General features: G+C 38.8%; 1 protein-coding gene across 15 annotated transcripts in view; it reads right to left on the reverse strand.

Annotated features, from left to right (window-relative positions):
- Window positions 1-17,427, reverse strand: part of TBL1XR1 (TBL1X/Y related 1) — a 164,249-nt gene that overhangs the window by 45,640 nt on the left and 101,182 nt on the right. Inside the window, exon 1 of one of the 15 annotated variants that reach the window (XM_055308046.1) lies at window positions 11,839-11,856. The exons of 13 other annotated variants lie outside the window; for them this stretch is intronic. The gene's annotated coding sequence lies outside the window, so the exon portion shown is untranslated. Of the gene's footprint in view, window positions 1-10,456; window positions 10,475-11,838; window positions 11,857-17,427 lie in introns of those variants that run through there. One more of the 15 variants, XM_055308049.1, reaches the window with a different exon arrangement.

The following is a 17,427-nucleotide window of genomic DNA, read 5'->3' on the forward strand; positions in this document are numbered from 1 at the left end:
GAACTGTCCCCATAGAATTCGTATGTTGGACCTAACCCCTCCGGCACCTCAGAATGGGACTTCATTTGGAGATAGGGTCTTTAAAGGGGTGATTAAGTTAAACTGAGGCCATCAGGGAGGACCCTAACCCAATATGACTGGTGTCCTTTTATGAGGAGGGAAGATACCAAGGGTGCATGCACAGAGAGGACATTATCACGTGAGGTCATAGTGAGGAAGAAGGTGGCTGTCGGCAAGAGAGGCCTTATAAAGTAATCTATCGCACAGACACCTTGATCTTCGACTTCCAACATCCAGAATCATGAAAAAAAAAAAAAGGTCTATTGTTTAAGCCACCCAATCTGTGGATTCTGCTATGGCAAAACTGATATATATCCATCACCACCAACTCTTAAAAACTCATTATTCATCCGAAGCTTTAAAATCACTCATGTTAAATTCACAATTGCTAGGATCTGCCTTTTTGAAAATTTGCCTGTATTTTCAGGATCCCATCCTGTTCAAAGACAATGATATTAACAGGATATATTAACATTTTATGATCATCTGCCCCACAATGACCCTTCTCCTGGAACTGCCCCCTCCCTCCCACCATGAAACACACTCGGGAACAGCACTGAAAAATGCTTTACCCTTATTTTCCTGCCTCATTTAAAACAACTATAATCCTACAAATGTTAGGCAGTAACACTGCTGTTTATACAGAATATAGTTCAATGAAGGAAGATATCTTTTAAAATTTAGCTTTGAAAATAGTTGGTACTATAACTTAACATATGTATGAAGTACATTCTTAACTTTTGCCTTGCTAAATCTTATAAGATCACAAAATTTTATTAGACTAAATGAACTCATGTTTACCAAATTAATTTTGTTAACTATAAAGTCCAACATTAGGATTTAGAAACAGATAATAAGAAAAAAACCCACCAAGCTCTAAATGAAATATTGCAGCTTATGTTAATATAATACTAACTAAACTAAACTAAAAACAAAACCCAGTACAACAAAAACAAATTATCTGGCTGATTTCTTTAAGCATCAATGGCAAACAACAGCATATTTACCTGTTTATGTATTAACCCTGAACTACAACTACAGTTTAATTGTCCAACACTTTAAGGATGTCTTTTTTTTTTTTTTATGATAGAGAGAGAGAGGCGGGGGGGGGGGGCAGAGACACAACATAGGCAGAGGGAGAAGCAGGCTCCATGCACTGGGAGCCCGACGTGGGACTCGATCCCGGGACTCCAGGATTGTGCTCTGGGCCAAAGGCAGGCGCTAAATCGCTGCGCCACCCAGGGATCCCTAAGGATGTCTTTTTAAAGCTGCCCGTGAAAGTCCAAAGATAGGCAAAGAAGTATGTTTCCATAAAACAGACAAAAATTCTCTCTTCACATTAGGATTAAGTTTAAACTATATTTTCAAAGACCCAATCTCATGAGATAATTGTTATTCAACTATTAAAAAGGAGAAAATAACCTTTTACACACTTACGTACAAATTAACATACAGAGTTATATTAGTGTCAGGTGTACAATATTGTCCAACACTTCGGAACATTACTTAGGGCTCATCACCATAACTGTACCCCCATCACCTACTTTACCCATCCCCCCCCCACCCACCTCCCCTCTTATAACCACCACTTTGTTCTCTGTATTTAAGAATCCCTTTGTTTGGGGCACCTGGCTGGCTCAGTCCCTTAAGCATCTGACTCGATTTTGGCTCAGGTCATGGTCTCAGGGTCATGAGATGGAGACCATGTGGGGCTCCAGCTCAGCAGGGAGTCTGCTTGGGATTCTATTCTCTCTCTCCCCCTGCCCCTCCCCCTGCGTGCTTGCACTCACACTCTCTAAAATAAATAAGTAAATAAATCTTAAAAAAAAAAAAAAGAACCTGTTTGTCTTTGCTTGCTCATCTGTTTTGTTCTTAAATTCTACATATGAATGGAATCAGATGCTGTCTTTCTCTGACCTATTTCACTTAGCATTATACCCTCTCTGTCCACCCATGTGGTTGCAAACAGCAAGGTCTCTTTTTTTTAATGGCTGATACTTTACCACTTCTTCTTTATCCATCCATCTGTCAACATGCTGCTTCCATACCTTGGCTATTGTAAATAATGCTGGAATAAATGTAGGAGGTGGGCATATATCTTTTCAAATTAGCGTTTTTGTTTTCTTTGAGCAAAACGTCCATACTGGAATTACTGGATCATATGGTATTCCTATTTTTTAATTTATTTTTGAGGAAACTTCACACTGTTTTCCACAGTAGCTGTGCCAATTTGCATTCTCACCAAAAAAGGAGAAAACAACCTTTTAAAATAAGCTCTATATTTCACTTGTTTTATGTAAGCTTTTTTTTTTTTTTTTTGGAGGGGAGGGTATCTTTACTAATTTGAATAAAAAGTGCCAGTAAAAAGTCTATAGCATCCTCAAGAGAACCAAATGCAGCGTAAAATTTTTAAAAAGGTGAACAAGATGGTTTGTGAAGGGAAATTAGCAGGTGATGGCATTTTACCTTCTAATTTTGACACATAAGCATCTTCCAGTAATTTTTCTAAGAGTGTAAAGGCTAATTTCTTCTTCTTTTAATAGTTATAGGCAATTTTTGTGCTATGAACATTTTTTTCTTCTGGTTCTTCTTGCTTTCATTTTGTTATCAGATTAATGTTCACTGAAGTTTCCAAAGTTGATGAGCCTTAAAGTATGGTAATAATAACTTAGAAGGGGTAAACTCCTAAATCACCTTTCTTTTTTCTTGGTTTCACTGGAATCCCAAGCTCTCAGATAAAAATTCAAGATAACATGACACAGAAATAAGATCTCAGATAACCTATATAATTTTAGATAAAAGATTTGAATCTTCTAGGCCTGTTTCCTCATCTAAAAAATGAGGAAACATTAGATGGTCTCTTTTACTTCTAAATTTCCATGACTAGAGTCAGTACAAGTATGTAGGATATTACGCAAGGATCTTACAGATCAGCAGAGAGTTATCAGATTACACAGTGATTTTTAATAAAGCATTTTTAATAGATTTTTAAAGACTGTCGGATCTTAGATGGACCTATCCAGGCATTTGGGAAAAAGAAAACTCATTAAGAAAAATTTGAGTATAATTCATGATGTTTATTAGGACCATCTATCTTCTATAACACTGACATATAAAAGACATAGGTAAATGGTATACCCAAACCAATTATTCGTTAGTAATTGAGACTTCTAATGCCAATCATTTATTTCAGCTACTATCTACACCAAGGTCTGAAAACTACTACCTGTGTGTCGAATCCAGCCCATCACCATTTTTGTACAACCCACAACATCTTGTGGTTTGTACAAAACATAGGGTGGTTTTTATAGAACATTCTTTTTAATAGAACATTTGCCATTGATTTGACAATAGGGAACACTAATTTTGAATCCTAATTAAGCAATATTAAGTCTCAGCAAAGCTCTCTAGGCAGAGAACAGTAAACTAGCATCCACTGTGTGATGAGTCAACCCTGATTTAAGTTAAACTGACATTAACCACAGGCCCATTTCTTTTTATACCCAAAAGGACTCTGATGAACTGCCTGCCTCACAGTTCATCGATGTGGACTTAAACTTGCCACACACATAAAAGAGAAGTGGTTTGTACAGATGTCTTCTAACATCCCTTTAAAATATGAAACTACCCGACTGAAGGATGGACTCAATAAATACATGAATGATTAAAAAAATTATAGCCATGGTATACTGACAGAGAAATGAAGAGGACAAGAAATTTAAACAGTAAGGGAACAGAAAAAAAAAAGGCCATTTTTAAGCAGATTTTTAAGTAATCTGTACACCCACAATGTAGGGCTTGAACTCACAACCCTGATATCCAGTCTCACACCCTACTGACTGATCTAAGCCAGGCACCCCAACAGGCCATATTTTTGATACATCTCTTTCAATTTTTGAGCAGTAATCAGTCATAGGACTTAAGGCAAATCACTGTCAGTCTGAGAAAGAAAAGCCTAGAAATGAAAGTCAGGTATGAAAATGAAAATCAGGAAGATAGTCCTCTCCCACTTGCAAGAAAAGCTCTGGTTTTTTTTTTTTTTTTTTTTTTTGAATGGTAAAGAGTATAAGAAGGGTATCAAAATTTTTTGATTAAAACTTACTATTCTAGCTTTGGAACAGACATGCAATAAGGACATGAAAGACTGGAACATAGCTAAACTTTAAAAGGACAATCACATGAACGGATGGAAATTTTGCTTAAAACTGAGATATTAATGTCAAATAAAGAGAAGAAGGTACTAGGTATAATGCATTCAGAATTATAAATAAATACTATGTATAATATTTATGAAACAGTTTATCGGACAAGGACTAAGCTATTCTTTGGTTCTTAAAAGGTGGGGGGGAGGACTAAGTAGACAAACCAAGACTACTGAGTCCTACGTGAATCAAAACAAGTGTCCATGGACTGGCTATATTTGGTAAATTTTCTGGAAGAACACAAATAAAAATGTGCAGATTATTCTCTTAGCAAAAAATGTATTTAGATTAATATCACATGTTCAAGTATGGGGGGGGGGATGAGACCAATATTCATCCCAATAGGCAGTAAATGCTTATTCAAGTGAAGACAACTTAAATCAAGTTTAATACTCAGGTAACAGACTGTACACACCTGTCGTGTACAAACACACCCCCCCACAAGCCAGCTACCAGTAAACCTGGGAAGACAAAAGGCAAAAGGAAATGGGAATAGAAATTGACGACAGACATGAATTGAGGTAGGCTTTGAAGTTTTCCTGAAAACTGGGGGAAATCCACCATGAAAGTGTCTGAGGTCAATTCAAAGGGTGAAAGAAAACAGCTGGCAGTACTGTCCTGTAAGATTTTTCTTTTTTTTTAAACCAACCAAACAACAACAACAACAAAAAACCCACATAGGAACGAATCAAGTGCCTCACTCCATAACCACAGTGAGGCCCTGCAGTGTCCACCCTTTGTAGGTACTTGACCCAGTCAGGCTACAGACTCACTGCAGAGACAGAGTTTTAGTACCATCTTATTAAAAAATATTTCTTTCCATTTCATTATAAATGTACTTCAATGCTAATGCTGTTCAAAGTGCTCTAAACTAAAAATCAGATTTGTTTTCTTTGTCCTGACCATAACAAAGTTTGACTGGCTTTTTATTTAGTAATACAAATTAAATTTCAAAGTGAGGTTCCCAGGGTTCCCAGGACTTAAGGGGTCCACAGGCCAAAATGATTTTTAAAGTACTAACACATTACTTGCCTTTTTCACAGAACTGACTTACACACTGATGTTACAAGCAATAATGGATAAAACAGCTCACACCCTAATGCAAATCAAGACAGTTACATCTTACTTTATTAGCAGTCTTTATATTCTTCACTATCATGCACTCAAGAAAACAAAAAAAATCCACAAAAATCCTTCACTGAAGAATTTCCATGAAAGCAGCAAAATGCTTAATTTTATTAAAACCTTAACTCTCAAATGCACATGTTTAATATCCTGTATAACAAAATTAAATACACATAAAGCACTTCTGCTGCACACGAAAACGATGGTTGTCTCAAAGAAAAGCGCTGTGCAATTATTTGAATTGCAAGCTGAACTAGCTACTTTTTTCATGGAACACCATTTTTACTTCAAAGAACAACTCACAAAGTATGGCTTTTCAGACCGAGAATTTGGCAGACATTTTCTTGCAAATAAACAAAGTGAAACTGTCACTTTAAAGAAAACAACTAGCAATATTTGTTGGCAAGAATAAAACCTAAGCTTTTAAGAGAAAATTAGGATTTGGAAAATTTATCAGCCACCATGAGCTTAAGAGCTTCCCAATATTCAAAACTTTGATGAAATCAGGGGTGATGTTAATAACTGTGACTGTTTATACTGCATAATGAACATATGGAAGGTCTACACAACTCAGTAAACAAATATCTTCACAAAGACCAGCACAAAATTACGCATGAGGAAACAATCTCTTCTAAGTTCAAGAGAGACCAGTGGATTTTAATGTAATAATACAAAAAAAATCTGTGGATGCAATTTCAGATCTTGCACTGCAACTAATCGTTAAACTATGCACTTGAGATTTGGTAATATCAAAGAAAATATTAAAATTCATTTGAAAAATAAAATTTCATTTTGATTTGAAAATGTATATAGCAATTACACATCACTGTAAGGTCAGATTTTTTTTTCCCTAGATTTCAACTATAAGAACATATCCCAACATGTGACTGCAGAAGCAAGTATGTAAGCCAGGGATTAATGGAAACTTGCAAAAACGTAGATGAATGTCATTCTTCTTATAAAAAGTTTTTGGAAATTCTTGGAAAATACTCATTTTTCATAAAACATGTTGTTTGTGTTAACATGTTATAAGTGGGTTTGTTAGGTTAAAATGCATTAGTAACATAAAATTTCATAGTTTTAACTTCTAGTGCAGCAAACACTGACAGCTGTAACACATAAACAAAAGTTCTTTGGAGTCATTAATACAACTAAACTTAAATGAAGAATGTATACCTGCTATTATAAAAATGGATCCCTTTTTGGCAATATTAGTGCTAATCTTTTTTGGAAAAAAGACCTTTTAAGCCATGAATATTGTTCAGACTGTAACATGACGTAAACCTTCTTTGATTTCTGTTATGTCCATGTTGGAATATACACAGGTATCCAGCAAATCTACAACTAATAAACAAAAAAGGTACTTAAGAAGCCATGAACGCCCTCATGCAAAAGTTCTACCTTTGCTAAAACATATGGAATCTACTAAATAAAATATGGAGGAGTAAAACGTACACATTTTCTGAGACTACACCTCTGTAATGAAACTGGTCTGTTTTATAGCCTTTATTTCCCAAAAGAAATACATTCAAGACTGTAGTAATGGCAGCCTCCATATACATGGAAACAAATCATGTAAAACTTTGGCACTTACAGAACCCTTCCAATCATATACTCAATCTGTTAGCAATACAAGAAATAAAGAGGTGGCTAGCTGAGCAACAAATGTGAAATTCCTTACGGTCAGATTTCCAGGTTATGCCTGGGTACAATTTCCACACACCTGTTCCTCTGCATTCTGAGTACACAAAAGAAAAAAAAAAAAAACAGGAAATGTAGGGAAGAGAGGAAATCTAGGGAGCAGAGACACATCTATGTTTAATAATGTCAAATAAGGAGTCCACACTCTTGTTACTCTGAACTGTATCAATAATTACTGTGAATACATCGAAAGAAATTCAAAGCCTAAGATCATAGAGCTTCCCTTCTTTTTGAAGTCTTTGTAACACATGCCACAGTTACCCTTTTGCCAGGTGGAGAAACCTAGACCTAGGCAGGTTAGGTAAAACAGCTCACTCTGAAATCTCCTCTCATCTCTTTGTCCTAGACTGGTCCCTCTGCTGAGCACACCAATACTCACCACTACTCGACCGATGACTCTCTCTGCTGGACAACTTCTTCCGCCTTCCCCTGAGCCCCACCTCTGACCCCTACACTCTAAAACCAACTGAGCCATTGCCCTCCTCAAACAGTATGTACTCTAGGTTTTCTATGTTAATTCTTCAACCCTCACCACCAACCAATACAGTTTATCACTTGAAGCCAGGTAGATGACAAGCTTTACAATCTGACACAACGAAATGTTAATGATTAATAATGGCTTAATGCTCTGCTTTCCAAGGACTTATATACAGAAAAAGCATAAATATGTCTCCTTAATTCAAGTTTCTCAAATTTGAATAATATATATCAAGTGACTTCGAAAAGAAAAAAAATGTACTTATCAATTCCATGGTGTTTGATGTCTCATGTCAACTACAGTTTTACGAAGTGGCCGATTCAGATGATGTACAATGAACTGTTTAAGTCCCCCCCTTACCCAAGGGGGATGCATTCTAAGACCCCTCATGGATGCCTGAAACAGCAGAGAAGAACCCTATAGAGACTCTGCTTTCCCATGCCTACATACTTATGATCGAGTCTAACTAAATCAAGCACAGTAAAGAATGAACAACTAGTAATAAAATAGAACAATTCTAACCATATGCCATACTAATAAGAGTTACGTCAATGCAGTCTCTCTCTCTCTCTCCACAAATACCTTACTGCAGCATTCTCCCCCTTTCTTCTAGCCATGATGTGAGATGATCAAATGTCTATGCCATGAGATGAAGTTAAGCGAGTGACACATTGTGACATAGCGTGAGGCTACCAAAGACCTTCTGACAACACTCAGAAGGACCATGTGGCTTCTGGACCACGGATGACCACAGGTAACAAACCATGGAAACAGAAACTAAAGAAATACAGAAATAAAGAGGAGACTACTCTATTATTTTTAGGCTAGTACATGGCCAAACAAAAGACAAAAAAACTTGGTAATTGAAAACTTCCCACAAAGAAATTACTAGCCTACAATACATCCACAGATGTTCAATCTTACTTACTTTGTGACTGAACAGTGTGAAATAAGTGATATAAAGTGGGAGACACAAAAACAAGAAAGCAGTGTTTGAGAAGGTGGATGATTTCATGGCCTTCAATTTATCATTCCTAATACAATCTTGTAGAAGAATGGTCAGTAATTATTTGGATACTTCATGAAATCCAAGTCTATCTGCATACAAATAAGTAGTTTTTCATTTATCTGCAACTTGTGTAATACTAATATAGTTCAACTTTCAAATACAGACGTGCATGACTTAGAAATTCCTAAAATTTGGTTTTAATACAAGTAGATATAGCAACTTTACAAATACTCTTTTATATATAAAGATGAATATAATCACAGGTCTAGCCAGGCTGGCAAGAACAAAGAACAAAATATACCCATTTAAAAATAATCATAATAGACCAAGGCACAAATGCATTTAGCAGGGGATGGGGAGGTGAAGGGGAGCAAATCACCTACAGGCTAATAAAAGCTAAATGAACACAAAACTGTATGTGCAGGGAGGGCTGGGGGAACGTCTGAGCTACAAGGTTCCCTGCTGTTCTTCAAAATGCTGTACATTAAGCTATACGGGGAGCTTTTTTTTTTTTATGCTTTTTTTTTTTTTTAATTTTTTTTTTTATTTATTTACGATAGTCATACAGAGAGAGAGAGAGGCAGAGACACAGGCAGAGGGAGAAGCAGGCTCCATGCACCAGGAGCCTGACGTGGGATTCGATCCCGGGTCTCCAGGATCGCGCCCTGGGCCAAAGGCAGGCGCCAAACCGCTGCGCCACCCAGGGATCCCTATACGGGGAGCTTTGAACAATCCTGACACCCATGTCACATCCACACTAATGATACCAGAATTTCTAGAGGGGGGGAGCCAGATACTAGTTTTTTTTTTTTTTTAAAGATTCTCAGGTAAATACAATGCATAGCAAAGTCTGGGAACCTCCTACTGACCCAACGGAAAGCATTCTGATAATCTGACAAATGTGGTAACTTAAGAGAAAGAGCTCTCTAAATCACAAAGTTCTTTTCAAAATCCTTACGTCCTCTGTACTAGTTTCCCAGAGCTGCCATCACAAAGCACCACAAACTAGATGCCTTAAAACAGGAAAGTGTCTCATCTCTGGAGGCTGAAGTCTGAAGTGCAGGCAGTGATGGCAGGGCTACGCTCCCACCAAAGCCTTTGGGAGGGGGACTCGTCTTTGCCTCCTCCAGCTTCTGGGACCCCTAAGAGTTCCTTGGTTTGTGGCAACATAACCCCAGTCTCTGCCTCCGTCTCCACAGGGCTCTCTTCCCTCTGTCTCTGTGTCCTCATGTGGCACTTTTCACTGTGTCCAAACTTCCTTCTCAGACAGACGCCAGTCACGCTGGAATAGGACCCTCCCCAACGGCCTGGGCTCAATTACATCTGCAAAGACCTTGTTTCCATATAAGGTCACAGCCACAGGTACCAGGTTGTGTTACAAATTCAGCATATCTTTTGGGGAATATAATTCAATCCATCACACCTAACTTTTAAAACCCTAACGCATCAACTACAAAACTTACTGCTCTCCGGCTAAATGCAGAACTCCAGCTCCGAGACCTCAAACTCCAGCACGCTGCACCTTTTCAGGACTTGAAAGCACAACAGATGTGAAGGTCCTCTACAGGAGGACTACACAGGACTCATCTCCTTGTATCCCCTTGGCAGCCAGACGACTCCATAATTAAACAGTAAAGATTAAAAAAATAAACTACCCTCAAGCTAGTTTCTTCTTACCCTGGCTGCCAAACTTCTATTTCAAGACAGTCTTTCAAGCGAAGTCCAAAATGCTTTCGTCTGGCAATACAGTCCTGTCCAGCACAACAACCTACAGTTATAGCTCATATTCCCTCCCACACTCTTACAGTCAGGCCTCACTGCACTGTCAACTGTCACTGTATTAGCTTTCGATATTGGAATCTACACGAAAAGCATACATACATTCTGGTCATTCAGATGACCAGATGTTATTTCTACGTATTTGGCCTTCGTCTCAGGTTCCTGACTCACAGCTCCCCGAATCCTTGGAACTTCACAAGTGTGGAGAGTGACAAAGGTGTTTCGTTATGTTGATGAGGTGACTTTGGGACCACACCTAAGGTGGGGGCTGGCTGCCAGGAGAACCACCCTTGTGATTAGAGGGTTGGGACTTCTCAGTTCCACACCCCCCCAGTTCTGGGGAAGGGAGCGGGCCTGGAACTTGAATCAGTCACCAATGATTTGATTGTGTCCGTGCCATGAGGCCTTCCTCATAAGAACCCAACAGGACAGAGATCCGAGAACTTCCAGGCGGGTGAACACACGGAGGCTGGGGGAGCAGGGCACGCGTGGAGAGGCCACAGAAGCTCCGTGCACCTGCCCCACGTGCTGCCCCGTGTGTTTCTCCATCTGGCCGTCCCTAAGTTATAACCTTTCATACTAACCAGTGATCGAGTATGTAAAACGTTTTGAGTTCTACGTGCTGCTCTAGCAAATTAATGCAACCCAAAGACGACGCCACAGAAACCCCTGATCTACTAAAGCCTGTTGGGCAGGAGCACAGGTGACGTCCTAAGGGAGCAGGGGCAAATCTTTCAGGACTGAACCCTTAACCTGCGGTATGCCCTACTGGTGACTGAGGATCATTTGTTGGTGAAGAGGGAAACACCACCCCGCATTAAAAACTGAGTCTCAGGACATCAACAAAAGAGCCTTCCATTAACAAAGCACCACAAACTAGGTGACTTACAACAAATATGTATTGCCTCATAGTTCTGGAACCCAGAGGTGCAAAACCAGGGCGTTGGCAGGACAATGCCCCTGAAGGTGCGAAGGAAGGGTGTGTTCCTGGCCTTCCTCCGAGCTTCCTTGGCTTACGGATGCATCACCCCAGCCACCCACCATGTCTCCCTATGACTCTTCACACTGGTTTCCCTCTGTGTCTGTGTTCAAATGTCATTTATAAGGACACCAGTCATACTGGAGTTTGGACCTCAGCGAGAATTTTGGATGACACAATTCAAGCCCTAACAGTCATTAAGCTGAGAAAGCCCAGAACTAGTAAACACAGACGGCATCATTTCACCCCTCCAGAAGTGTAGATGGCAGGTGCAGGGAAAGGTCAATGAAAGCTTTTCTCCCTGACCTTCAGGTATCAGTTATCTCCTTAGCATGCCTGTCAAAGATGATCCCTTTAAAACAGAATTCAAAACAATGCTAATTATGGTGACTAGGATGGCATCAACACACAGGGACCAATTTAAGTGACGCTTTGTGGGTGGCTGTATTACTGTTCAAAGTCAAATCCCTCTTCACTTTTCCTACAATTGAGTTATTCATCCTACCCCAACAACTTGGAACGTGGCCACGTGACGTGCTTTGGCCAGTGGAAGCTGAGCAGACGTGGTCCGTGCCCCTCCCAGGCACAGCTTCAAAGGAATCGGCCAGCCTCTGGCTCTTTTCTCTCGCCGGAGGGAGCGCGCCCTATAGACTGGGCCTGCTCCAAGAGCCTGATCCCAAGGTGAGAAGAAACACAACGAAGGCACGGCCAACATGATCTACATTTAAGATACACAGAAATTAAATATGTTTAAAACTAATGAAGTCATTTGTAGTCATATAGAAAACTAATATACTTTAAAGCAATATTTTGACGGCACATATCCCTAAGGGGCGAAAGAACCCTAAGGGGCAAAAGAACTGCAAAGAAGCTTTAACTGCTTTCAGTAGTCTTTAAACCAAAAATTTCAGAAAGGAAAAAAATATACACAAATACAGAAGCAGTAAAAATTGCTTTGTCTCCTCTTCATGATACAGTACTGTACAAGCTGGCTACATGTGGAGGACGGACGGCAATATGCCAGGGAGTTTAAGAAGTGAGAAGCTGAATGTGTCACATTATTCTAGAGAACAATTTTTCTTGATGGCAAATACGTTTGATCATTTTACTTTTATTACAAAACTCCTATTTGTTGGAACTGAATACAAAAAACTACAATTATTCTAATGTTTATAATACACTGATATTTTGTCAGTAAATTCACACTATACAAATCCAGCTTTAAAACCCTATAATTTTATACATATGAATTAAAATATAACTAGGAACTCATGATTTGTTTTTCTTACTAAAAATATACATTTCCTAGTCCTAAAAAGGCCTACAAGCAGTTAACAGCAACCTTGTTTTATTTTAAAAATGATTTTATTTACTTATTCATGATAGACATAGGGGGAGGGGGGCAGGGACACAGGCAGAGGGAGAAGCAGGCTCCATGCCGGGAGCCCAAAGCAGGACTCGATCCCGGGACCCCAGTATCACGCCCTGGGCCGAAGGCAGGCGCTAAACCACTGAGCCACCCAGGGATCTCCTAACAGCAACCTTGTGGTTGGCCAACTTCTGGGCTATAGCAGGAAGCCTGAAACATCTCGTCAGGCAAAAAAAAGCAACGAGACTACCAAAGACCACTCCTGTCATGTCTAGGGAGACAGAAACACAGTGGATTAAATCATCTCAAAAAGAGATTATAAAAATTAAAAATAAAATCCACATCACTGGTCACCTTGACAGATTACAAGAGTACCACCAATTCATTACTCTAAAAATTGACAACTAAAACATTCAGGCACATACCCTGCCTTTCCCACGCAAGTTGTATTTCAGAATATCACAATACTGGATTAGGATCAGTCATTTACAGAATTCCAGCCAATCAATGCAAAAACAATGGTATAATTAGAAAATAATCATTTCCTATCCCTAAGAAAATAATGAATCTAAGCAACAATCATGAATGGTGCTAAGTCCACCAGGGAAAACTCTGTGCAATGGTGTCATGGGTAGATTGGGCTAACAACTGAACCAAATACTCAATATCAACATCACTGGAAGTGAGATAACCAGGGTGTGATGCAAATGGAAGAAAAAAAGAAGAACTCATGATCAAAATATTAAAGGAATTTAATCAGGTCTCTAACTACCACTTTATGGAAATACAGGGCAACGGTGAAATATGTTAGCAATACCACAAGGATGACAGGAAGTTCAACAAATGAATCACTTTCTTACACCGAAAAGTGTTAGAGACCTAAATTTAGCCAACCAACAGCAGTATGTCGACCTTATTTGGATTCTGATTAAAACTAACCATCTGAAAAGGTCATTTGGGAGACAAAGAAAAAATTTAATTCCCTTCCAGTTTCTCGTAAGGCTTGTATCTTTTGTGGACCACTGTAATGCATGAAGCCTAACCTTTTCTCTATATTAACGGGAAAGGTAGGGACAACTGTAACAATGAGGGCAGCGTACAGAGACAATATGATGACTGTCACTTCATGCCCAACCTGTAGCCTAGTAGTCTTCTAATCCTTACTTTGTTTAAAGATTAAGATCCTCATTTGAATATAAAGTCCTGGGCCAGACTCTGTTCCGGAAGTAGCTCCAGAAAAGATGAGTTTGCGTTCATGTAGACATAATGCAAGGTAGATGCAAGCCTTCTTCCTTCAACACGACGCAAACATATACTAGGTGCTCAAGTAAGTAGTTTTAAAGAAACAAAACTCTAAGGCCGAGCAACGCGCGTGTTTTTCTTCTTTGCTCGCGCTATCACCTCTTTCTTAGAGAGGGAAAGCGTTTAGAGAGAAAACAGGAACCTCTTTACACTCATGGACATCAACTTCAGAATCAGTTCGACTTACTCCAAAATATCAAGAAATTAGTAGTAAAGCTTTCTTATTAGAACAGCAAAATCCCTTGATTACCACATGGTAATTAAGCTTTGTTTTTAATCTCAATTATGTAACTAATCCTCCATTTTTCCCCCTACAGGATTTTCTTGCACAGTTTTCTAAAACAAACGAAAGGAGAAAGAAATACTCTTCTGGGCGGCTGGGTGGCTCAGTCAGTTAAGCGACGGCCTCAGCTCAAGCCCAGGGTGGCGGCCAGGGCCGGGCGCCCTGCCCAGCGGGGAGTCAGCTTCTCCCTCTGCCCCCCACACCCAGGGGTGCGCTCTCCTGCACGCGCAAACGTGAGCTTGTCACTCGCACTTCTCTCTCCTCTCAAAAAAAAAAAAAAGCAAAGACATATTCTTTAAAAAATATGTGAAGTTCTGCTTGGGCCATGGACCTCAAGAACTTCTGACCTCAATTAAAATACCTAATGTTATAATAAGAGTCATGTTATAATAAGAATATTACATATAAAATATTATAGTGAAATGAATACACATTAAATTAGAAGCAGTAAGCATCTGAATCACTGCTGTACAACTGAAAGTAATGTAACACTGTGTGCCAACTATACAATTAAAAAAAAAAAGAAAGCATTTCAATTGAGTTATATGCATTTTTACGACTAAAACTGTTCCCCAAGTTACACCTATTTTCACTCTACTACAAGGTGTCTCACTCAGCCTTTTATAGATGCTCTACATACCTTAAAGCTCAAAATATAAATTACAATAAGTACAATACAAATCAGGAGGGAAGTAGTATTTTGGGGGGCAGGGGGGTCTGCTGATATAAAATTAACTGCTGATAAAACCTATCAGAATCACAGAATTTAGAGAAGGGAATGAGAGAATTTTTTCCTTGCTCTTACAGGCTGCCCAAATTAAAATCTCAAAAGAATTACATGTAAATAATCATTGTCTTCTTTAAAAACACAAAAACAAAAACAAAACCCTGATTTAAAAAACTGAAAGGGATGGCTATGGCTCTAGGTATGAACATCATACAAACCTGAATCCACTGAAACAGTGCCTATGCAAAACAGAGATTAATACAAAGCATCTGCTATCATTTCCACACCTTCTATGGAGATTTGGGTTAGGTGAAATCAAGAAGATGAAACAAAGGAAGACTTCCACTCATCTCTTCTGTGTCTCCTTACCTGATCAGATTCAATGGATTATCTTATAAAAATCTACTCATGGCCAGCAGGTAGGAGTATGAAATTATTTCCCTTTCATCTGGTTCTACATTTAAAAAGCATACTGTGCTGAAGCCCAAGACTGTTAGAAACTGGGCAGCCTGAGTGGTGCGGTTTAGCGCCGCCTTCGGCCAAGGGCCTGATCCTGGGGACCCGGGATCGAGTCCCAAGTCGGGCTCCCTGCATGGAGCCTGCTTCTCCCTCTGCCTGTGTCTCTGCCTCTCTCTCTCTCTCTCTCTCTCTCTCTGTGTGTGTCTCTCATGAATAAGTAAATAAAATCTTAAAAAAAAAAAAAAGACTTAGAAACTAAAAGAATGTTCCCTCTTTCCCATTATGTAGTGGAAATGGGTTCACCCTTTTGGGGGGGGGGGGTCCCTGCTTATATTATTAGTGATAAAGGACTTTCAGGGCAATGCTTAAAAACAAAAGTAGTCAGAAATAACAGCAATAAATGAAAGCATTCGTTTCAAAATTAATTTATTTTGTTTATATAGATCACTACTCTAAAGAAAAAATATACACCAGATCATCCAATGTGTGGTAGAGGTGACATTTTTTAAACACTGGTGACTCAACAAATAGTCCATGAATGACAATGCTCATTAAAAAAAAAAATTCAAGCTACATGACAGCAGATACTTGATCCTTGTTATTCACTACTATACTTGTGCCTGGAATACAGCCCGATTCACAAAAGGCACTCAATTACTACTTGTTGCAAACCGAATAAAGCTTTCTTTCTATTAGTCAGTAGTATTTTAAAAGACGAGAAAGATAATCTTCAATGACAACCATTCAATGTTTCTTCTCATCCATTCCCAATTTGGTCTTCCTTACCTGCAACGATTTCGATAACTTGTATCTCCATTTCTTTTTGGCCAAACACTGAATATGAGAAAGGAAAAAGGCCCTCCACACTCATCTCTAGCCCACAGTGGTCCTTGCTTACTATGGTTTATCAAGCTCACCCATGGCAACTTTTTCAAAGTAATGTCATAAACGTCACGATAACCCTGAAAAGTCTTAAGTTTCAGCAAGTCAGAGGTACAGCTCAGGCATGTATATTTTAACAAGTTTCTCAGGTCATGCAAACCATGACTTGTGCATCAAGCCACAAAATTAAAAAACTTCACTATCTTTATCTCAAACCTGTCACACACTTTTACTGTAAACTCCTTAAATCTTTGATCTACTCAGTTTCTAACTGAACAGGTTTTCCATGGTCATCTCAAATTACTCCTACTTCTCAGTATCCTAATCTATCATCATACCTCCCGGACCATATCTATTCTCCTTCCATTTTGGTGCGAATCTACTAATCTGACACTTCAACCACAAGTGCTATAATCCTGACATTGAGCTCAAACAGTCTTGCCAATTCCCACTCGAGACCTGTCACTTATGTAAACCCCAAACCATAATGGTAGCTAACAACACTTTGCCCCTCTGAGCCACTTGGCAATCATTTTACTATATCTTGAACTTCCTTATCAAATTTTCTATCAGGGATTATAAAAGAATTTTAACTTCCCTCAAAGAGCCCATCTCACCAATGCCCCTCAATCTCAGGTGACTCATTTCTTTGGTAAAAGTTACCAGTACTTCCTTGACTTTCTGTTTACACCAAAATCTTTATCTTTATTCATCCTATTACTTTATGCTAACTTTCTGAAGAAGCAGTAAAACAAGATACAAGAGAGAAAACTGTATCCTGGAATCTGTTGGGTCTCCTATGACATACTACCATATACGACCATATCATTAGCAAAATTACTAGCCTTTCCTTAGGGAATTTAACGCAGAGGCGAACAAAAACAATAGCTTTTCTCTGCTCCAGTAATAAGCACCTATAAATACAGACAAGAAAATAGATATTCCATTTACAAAAGCAAAAAGACTACTAAATATTTACCAAATTTACACAACTAAACACAGTATTCTATTGAAAGACACAAAGATCTTGTGAGCAAAGGAAAAGGATGAATCATTATATACTGATGTTGCA

Source organism: Nyctereutes procyonoides, unplaced genomic scaffold, assembly GCF_905146905.1.
Source record: "Nyctereutes procyonoides isolate TBG_1078 unplaced genomic scaffold, NYPRO_anot_genome, whole genome shotgun sequence".
NCBI lineage: Eukaryota > Metazoa > Chordata > Mammalia > Carnivora > Canidae > Nyctereutes > Nyctereutes procyonoides.